This window comes from Cicer arietinum, chromosome 3 (genome assembly GCF_000331145.2).
Source record: "Cicer arietinum cultivar CDC Frontier isolate Library 1 chromosome 3, Cicar.CDCFrontier_v2.0, whole genome shotgun sequence".
In the NCBI taxonomy this organism is placed as follows: domain Eukaryota; kingdom Viridiplantae; phylum Streptophyta; class Magnoliopsida; order Fabales; family Fabaceae; genus Cicer; species Cicer arietinum.
In genome coordinates this window covers 44,538,583-44,547,900 of record NC_021162.2, presented here as the reverse complement: position 1 = coordinate 44,547,900, position 9,318 = coordinate 44,538,583, and positions in this window count along the sequence as shown.

Sequence of the window (9,318 nt, the reverse complement as noted above, 5' to 3'; positions counted from 1 at the left end):
TGTAGGGGAAAATCATTGCAAAATGTTTGTCACATTTACTTGTTAGTCATACTTATTCTCATTGTGTTAACATTTTGTTAGCCATTATTAACTTCTGGTTTAGCCATGGTATAACTATGTCTAACACAGGATGAAAAACAATAGCTCACTACAACACTTTTGAGTTTAGGCAACAATTACAAAGTGTGGTTTAAACCGAAAAAACCCATGGTCCAAAGTACAGACAACCATTTGGCAATAGTTTACAAAGTTTGGTATAAGTGGCCATTGCCTATTCTCTAAGGCCACATTTTTACTTTTACCCAATAATCCAACAAAACCGTTGTTGAGGACACTCAAAGAGGACACAGCTCTTTTGAATGTTGCATACCACAATTTTATCAATTGGGTTTGACCATATTTCATAAACATTGGCTATACAATAAGGCTATAATTTTCGTAGATTATTTATATGTTAGGAAACCTTTTTTGGTATAAAACAATATATTTATATGTGTTGTCTATAACTTTATACCACATTATCAAAACATAGCTAGCACTTTTTGCCGACAATTTTGGATGTGATTTGTTTCATTCATGTGCGATTTTTTCAAGAAGTGTCCCAAGAGCCAGTCGTTGTATGTGCCTTGTGTTAGAACATGGTTAGTTTGAAGAAAAATGACTCTCAATTATTTTGATGATACCAAAATTATTTTGAAGACTTGGTGTTGGATCCTCTATCTTAGAAAGAGAACATCAAAATCAATGCAACACTTTATGACTCTAATATATGTTACTATCCGTCTAATTCTTATCAACACACTCTCAATGTACTTCTATTGAATCTGGTTTATAGTAACTCACCATAATACATCTACATCATAAAAATATGACAACCTGGTTTGAACTCCAAAGTCAACACTCTCTGCTTAATGTCAATGATCTACAAGTCAATCCTCTGAGCCTTGAACTATGAAGAAGTCAACAACTCAACATCCTCTACTTATCAAAGTTAAGCTTATCCTCTGTTTAAAGAATTATAATGACATCCTCTAGTATTCATGTTGTTTTCATCAAAATATGGCGATGGCAAATATTGACAAGTTTTGAATGCGAGTTAAGATTTCTGAAGATTGATATGATCCATATTTTATGTACATAATTTGAGAAAATCATTGCAACCGTTAGGAATCCTAATTGTCTTGAAGTTTTGTTTATAAAGGCATGTGATTAATATACAAGAACACAAACTACAAATATACATACAACAACCTTGACAAATTATGTAGTTACTGAAAAATTCATTTATATTATGAGTGCATACCTATGTAATATTCTCATGTGAGAGTTTTTTAAAAAACCTAAAATCATTATCTAGAAAAGCTAATGAGTTCACTCATATCTCATGAGATTGAACTAGTTGATGATGAACCAAAAAAGAAGCCAAAGTCTATTGCCTTAAAGTCCAAAGGAAAGAAAGAAAATTCTAAGGCTCTACAAGTTAAGGAAGATTTAGAAGAGAGTGAACTTAATGATCCGAGTGAAGACTCGGATGATTAAGAATTTTCCTTCATGTAAATGAAAATCCAGCGCATGTTGAATGACATGAAAAAAATCTTTTCCCATAAAAGAATTCAGACAACCCAGAGATAGCAAAGAAATAAAATAAAAATTGGAGAAGAAACATATCATCTGTTATGAATGCAAAGAGTCAGGACACTTCAAATTATACTGCCCTAAGCTTGAAAAGGGAAGCTTTGAGAGGAAAGAAGAAAAGCCTAAGGGCTTTATTGGTTGACTTTGACGAATCTTTTGATGAAGATGAAGAGCAATTAAACATGGCTCTTATGGCAGATGTTCACTCTAACTCTAACAGTGAATTTGTTAATGAAGAAATTGAGGTATTATCTAACTTTTCTCGTAGTGAACTTTTAATCATGTTAAATGAAAATTTAAAAAAAAAATCACAATATTTTCTCAAAATTCAAAAACCTCATAAAAGCCCACCTTAGAATACCTTGAGAAAAATTATGAAACCATAATAAAGGAAAACCATACTCTAAAGGATATTATTCCAAAATCCTCATAGGTAAATGTTAGTAATTTTGTTAAGTATGAAAAACCTTTCCAACATTTTCTTGCAAATGTCATAGACAAAAGCAGACAAACATCTTTCGTCTATGGTGTTTGAAGAAACAATAAGAGGGGTATTGATTTTCAAGACCCAGAGGAAGATTCTAAACATAACACAAGTTAAACTATTTTTTCCTATTGCTTTAAGAAAGGTCATGACAAAAGAACTTATCCTATGTTGAAAACATGGAAAGAAAAGACGTCTTTCCAAACTAACATATCAGGAATCAACTAGATGTGGGTACCTAAGCACAAAATAATTTACATTGAAGATATCTTTAGCAATAAAGTTAAAATAGAAATCGTGGTAACTGGACAATGGATGCTCACAACATATGACGAGAGAAAAGTATATGTTCCAAGATCTGACACTCAAGGAATGGGGATATATAGGATTTGGAGGAAATCATAACGATAAGATCAAAGGCATTGGTGCAAAAAGTAATGGTTTATTACCCTCTACTAAAAATGTTCTACTTGTGAAAGGACTAATGCACAAGATACTGAGCATAAGTCAATTAAATGACAGTGTTTATGATGTTGTATTCAATCAAAAATCCAATAAGAAAATTAGTCAAACAGATGGATCTATACTATTTACTAGTTAGAGGAAAAATAACATTATAAAATAAATTCATCAGTTTTAGAAAAATAAGAAGTAATGTGTCTCATGTTAGTGAATGAAAAACAACGGATTTGACACAAAAGATTGTGACATGCAAACTTGAGATTAATCTCAAAGTTGAACAGACTCAATTATTTAGAGGACTTCCAAATCAAAAATATATATCAGGTGTTCTTTGTGAAGCATGTCGGCAAGGGAAACAAATAAAATCATTTTATGCTTGAAAGAATGTTATTTTCACTCATAGACCACATGACCTTTTGCACATGGATTTATTCGATCTTGTAAGGAAAACCTCTATAGGTGGTAAAAATTATGGACTTGTTATTATTGATGACTATTCCAGATAAACATGGGTAAAATTTCGTAATCACAAGGATGATTCATAAAGTCTTCACTATTTTCTACAAACAAGTGCAAAATGAAAAAGATTTTTGTATCACAACAATTTCTAATGATAATGGTTATGAATTTGAAAGCAAACCATTTGAAAACTTCTATGAAGAGAATGTTATTTTACATAATTTTTCTTCACCTAGAACAATCCTACAAAATGGTGTTGTAGAAAAAAAAAACAAATCTCTTCAAGAAATGGCACGCACCATGATTCGTGAACTAAATGTTGCAAATCACTTTTTGGGCGAAGAAGTATGTACGACATGTTATATTCATAGTAGAATCTATACAAGACATATTCTAAAAAATAATCCTTATTAACTATGTAAAGGAATAAAGCCCAACATTTCTTATTTTCATCGATTTGGTTGTACATGTTATATTCTAAATACTAAATACAATTTTGGCAAGTTTGATTCACGATCTCAAAAGTGTGTCTTTTTGGGATACTTTGAAAGGTCTAAAGCCTATTGAATATACAGTAAAAGACTCTAATTGTTGAAGAATCAATCCATGTCAAGTTTTAAGTCAAGACTAGATGAAGATTTTGCATATTTATAAATTTCGAAGGAACTAGAATGATTAGACGAAGTAGTAAAGTTTCCATTTGAAGACCGTGAAAATGATTATGACCACATATAAACAAATAATGATGAATCATCTACCAATCAAGGCCAACAGGAACTCAAACTTGGATGGAAATACAAATCATCATAGCCAAATACTCTAATATAATCCCCTAAAGATCGTGTCAGCTTTCAAAGAAACATCAATGTTTGGACTCATTTATGAAATTGAACCTACATCAACAAATGAATCCTTATTAGATGATTGATTTATAGTGGCTATGTAAGAAGAACTAAATCAGTTCAAGAGGAATGATGTATGGTGCCCAAACCCAAAGAAAATAAATCTAATGGAATAGGTGGATTTTCAAAAACAAAAAAAAAAGTTGAATGAAAAAGGTGAAGGGCTAAGAAACAAAGCTATATTTGTAGCTCAAAGCTATATAGTAAGAAAGAAGGCATTGATGACACAAAAATCTTTTCCCTTGTGGCAAGGTTACAACTTTTAATAAGATTATTTTATATCAAATGAATGTGAAAAGTGTATTTCTATATGGTTATATAAATTAAGAAGTTTATGTTAGACAACCTCTTGGATTTGAAGATAATGAATCTCCATACCATGTCTTTAAATTGAAAAAATATTTACATGGTTTTAAACAATCTCCAAGAGCTTGGTATGATAGACTAAGCAATTTTGGTTTGAAAATGATTTTGAAAGAGGCCAGATAGACATTACTTTATTTAGAAAATCAACTAATGATGACCTTCTCATTATTCAAGTATATGTTGAAGATATAATTTTTTTCTTCTATTAATGTTAAGTTGTGTCAACAGTTTTCTCAATTAATTCAAAATGAATTTGAGATGAGTATGATGGGAGAGCTTAGATTTGTCTTTAGAATTCAAATTCCTCAAAGCTTAGAAGGTGTATACATTAATCAAACCAAATATACAAAATAAATTCTTAAAGAACTTAATATGGATGAATGGAAACTCATGTTCAGCCTTATACACTCTACTTGGAGGATTTGGGAGAGAAGAAAGAATGGAGGTTTTAGAATAGAAGATGAAAAGTAACTAGTATTGGGATTTTTCGAATGTTTTGAGAATGTGTGTTTTGGAAAATGAAAGAAAATGTAGGTGGAAAATGGGTTAAAACACATGAAAGAAGGAGGAAGAGTGAGAGAAGTAAAGGTCGCAAGCTCTACCTTTGTCAATTGGACTTGTTAATGATACTACTTCCCTTTTATACCCTTGCTCCTAATTGAATATTACTAAAAATAAAACATTAACAATTAATAAAATTTTAAAAATTCTAAAACTTACATCTTATAAATATTCCTAACATAGTGAGAGGGTTGTTACAGAAAGAAAGAACACTAGTGGAAGTTTCACTTTCTTTGGTGAGAATTTGATCTCTTTTCCAAGAAAAATACAAGGAACAATTGCTCATTCTACAACAGAAGTAGATTATATTTCAGGTACTAGTTGCAACACTATTTGTTCAGAAAGGCACTATTTGTTTCACCAAAAATCCTATTTCACATTCGAGGACAAACCATGTAGATATTAAACATAACTTTATTATGGACTATATGCAGAAAGGCATTGTAGAAATTAAATTTGTAGACACTGATCATTAGTGGACATATATTTTTATATAATCTTTGCTGAAGATTGATTCAGTTTTTTAAATAAAAATTTAAACATTCAATATATAAAGGAGTGATATTTCAATCCATATATGCTTCTTCCACTAGCTAGAACAAACTTTGTTAAACTCGTTTTCAACGTGACTTTACTGAACCTTATACTACAAGCTCACTTTGATGATTGTACGTTTGATAATTCTAGCAAACCGATTGATCGTTGGGTCAACGCTTCAAGTAAACACTTCGATTAATCAATGATCTGATTAAAAGTCAACTTTGTTAAGTCAAACATTTGAGCCAATAACTTTGAAAAAGTCAATATCTCAACATCCTCTGTTCATCAAACATTTAGCAGAAATTAAATAAAAAAACAAAAATAAAAACAAAATATTAGATAAAAGAAGTCATATAGTAAATTAAGAGGGGACTACAAGAAGTCCTATAGTAACCAATAAATCACAATGAGAACATGAAAGCTCTAACATATTCAAATAGAATGATCGATTATGTCCTAAAACAAACAATAAAATCAACATATTTATTGGCTTCACGGTTGACAAGAGCACACTTGTTTCCCAAGTCATAAATCTGATAAGATTCTTGATTTCATCAATAATGCATTTAAGGAATGGGATTAGAGTGATCCCTGTAAGTACAGAAAAATAGTCGACCTACTTTTTCTATCTTTTCATAAGGCCTAAATCACAACGACAAAAAAGATAGACCAATTCCAAGTAATGTTGCCTATATTCCCATATGTTAGGTTCCACATAATTCAATCATGAGTACCTAAGCGAATAATTTTTGTCAAATGTCTTTTTTGATAAAACTATCCTAAAAAGCATTAGCATCCTCGTAGTCTCTAAGAACATGCATGAGAGTTTCAGGAGCTTTTTGACACCAGGTACAATTGGAATCATGAGGCATACATCGATGTTGTTCTTAAAATTTAGTTAAAAAATGGTACAATGAACAAATTTGCAAAGGTGAGCACAAATCTTGGACGAGCCCGTCCAATTAACGATTCTTGGTGAAAATAAGGTCACGATCATCACTATTTTGATTTCACTCACTATTTTTTTTATAAGAATTCCTAATAGAAAATTGTCCACTATTCAATTCGTGAAATAAATATTTCTAGAAGGAGGTTGAATATTAACAATATTTACAAATATATCGTCGCACAAAAAATTTCAATAGTTGTTCAACTCTAGGTTCTATTAGTTGCATAGTGAGCTATAAGAAACCCAGATTGGGATTGATGGATCTCTTGAGGTAAGAACTTTAGGAGGGGCAACACCAGGAAGCCAATTATATTTTCAAAATTTAACTTTAGTTCCATCATAAATGATCCAAGATATGGAATTATTGACATCATGCCATACTTTTCATATTGCATTCTTCACACTCGAAGACGATTGTATGGAGTGCATTTGCGGAATAGCAAGGTTACCATAATTATATGTGGCCCGGTCGAGTAACCTGAACCCAAAATATATCATTGCAAGAAGTGAGTTGCCAACAAAATTTATAAATGTAAGCCTAGTTTAAAGCTTTCAGACAATGAAATTCAAGCCCTCCCTTATCTTTTAAGATTGAAAATCTTCTCACATGAGACAAGGTGACACTTACGATGGTCTAGCGTACTTACCTAGATAAAATTTATGTAGGTTCTCTTTGTTTTTTCACATACTGAGGTCTAAAGAAGACTGAACCGGAGTAATTCTTCCTACAAAAGAGAGAGTTGACCTTCCAAGAGGAAAGCTTTTTTCCAAATGCAATCCAAAATAAACTTAAATTTATCCTTGTTCACTCTTTTATCCTTGCGTAATATCATCTACGTTATTATTATTTTATAAGTCAAAATTAATTTAATAAGAAAAGATCTACCATAAAATTATTATAAAACAAAAATATAATAAAAGTACGAGTAAAATTGGTCCATAAATAAAACATATTTATTCAGAGGAAGATCACAATTTCATAACATGTTGAAATCACAAATTTAAAAGAGTTCAACCCCAAAATTGTCACACAAGTTAGAACTGTCTCATACAATCCCAAATTTATTGGTCGACTAACATGTCGATAACTTACAAAAAGTAACTATTGCATTGGCGACATGTCAATTAATAAATATCTTCCTCGTTAGCGATTTCTTTATCTACGATAATCTCATTATCTATCCACACACGTAGTGTGTAGCAACCATAAGGGTAACAAACGAAGTTGAATAATCGTTCTCAAGACATAATCAGTCAGAGTAAAATAAATCCAATGCATATTCAATATAATAATATATAACAATATTAACAAATGTATGATAACACGATAAAAATAAGAAGCTTCTGCAGTGGTGGGATATTAAAATCTAGAACTTGGGGTATACCAACTGCTCACACTAAAAGTGAATGAGATACCCTATAGAACCATTCCAAATATCCATCCTAACACTCAGATAGATATGTAGCTAGACAAATCTTGTAATGCATTTCGGTGATAGGGCTCAAATATCACATCCATTGACATCTACATTAGATAATCTATAAAGAACTAGAGGTGGTTCTGGTGGAATATGTTGGATGTATCCAAATTGTCTCAGACACCTCTCAAGAAAATATGTCATTGCATAGTCGGAGGTGACCAGTGCATAACATTATATCATCAAAGGGAATAACATCCCTATGATTCTCCCACGGTCTCCATATGATACCAGGAAGTGTCAGCGCATCTATCCTATGTATGTACTCAGGGATTTGTGGTTGCTTTGTTTATAACTCCATCTATTAATTCTAAAAATGCACTCAACATTAGCACTCTGATCACCTGTTTTACAAACATGTGGAAAATATTCGTATATCCAACATTATTGCAAATAAAAATAAATAAATTAATTATAAACAAGAAAATTAAAAATAAAATATAAATCATAAAAATTATAAATCATAACAATTAATAATAATATAAAATATTTAATACATGCATCCATCTAACTGTTTGGTGTCATAACAACTAGCATCAGAGAGGTAGTATAAAGGACTACAAGTGCAACATTACCCTAGGTATATCTACTTGTACCTTCCAAATATCTGAATAAGGGAAGATATTTCGCATTAATTAACGTATGACTTTTATTCGCAAAAATAGTACTCCCTACTAGATTCAGCAAATACGCTCTAATAGCACAATCAAATCGCTCTACTACACAGAGTATTTTGAAGATCTCTTTCAACCAATCTAATTTGTAGTGCGCACCCCTTGTTTTTTTGGATTCCTCCCATATCTCTTCAGGAGACACCCAGAATAAAGTTGTGATAAAATTACATGTCATTATCTAGATAGGATGGTGGACTGTAGAACTCGCCCTAAATATGAATGCCTAACATATTGACCATATCATCCAAAGTAATCGTCATTTCACCTAATGACATGTCAAATGACGAGGTCTATAAGTGTAATCATTCCACAAATGAAGAAATCAAGTTGTTGTCAATCAGCTTCAGACTGCCCCGTTGTAGTGAGGCTAATCCAAACAAATTCACCCACGTCTCTATAATTCACGGGAGAACTTGTGGAGTAAATTGTTGTAATTTAATTCCATGAGCAATTATTTTCAGCATTGGTCGCTCATGCATACAAATAAAATATATGATATTAAAATTAAATATATAACAAAAATAATAATTAATTTAACTTATTTGACCAAACCACAGTCTTCCAAACACATGATGTCGATATCGTGTAAGGACAGACATATCATATGATCCTCTAGGATACGATGCCAGTTCACTCTCCTGTTGTACACGTCCCTCCTGTTGTACAAGGCCCTCCTGCTGTATAGTTCCCTCTTGCATATGCTCCTCATGTACAACAGTATTCTCCTCCTCCTCGTGTACCACAACATGTTCCTCCTCATATATAGCAATATGAGCATCAGGGATATATATATATATGACTCTGCTCT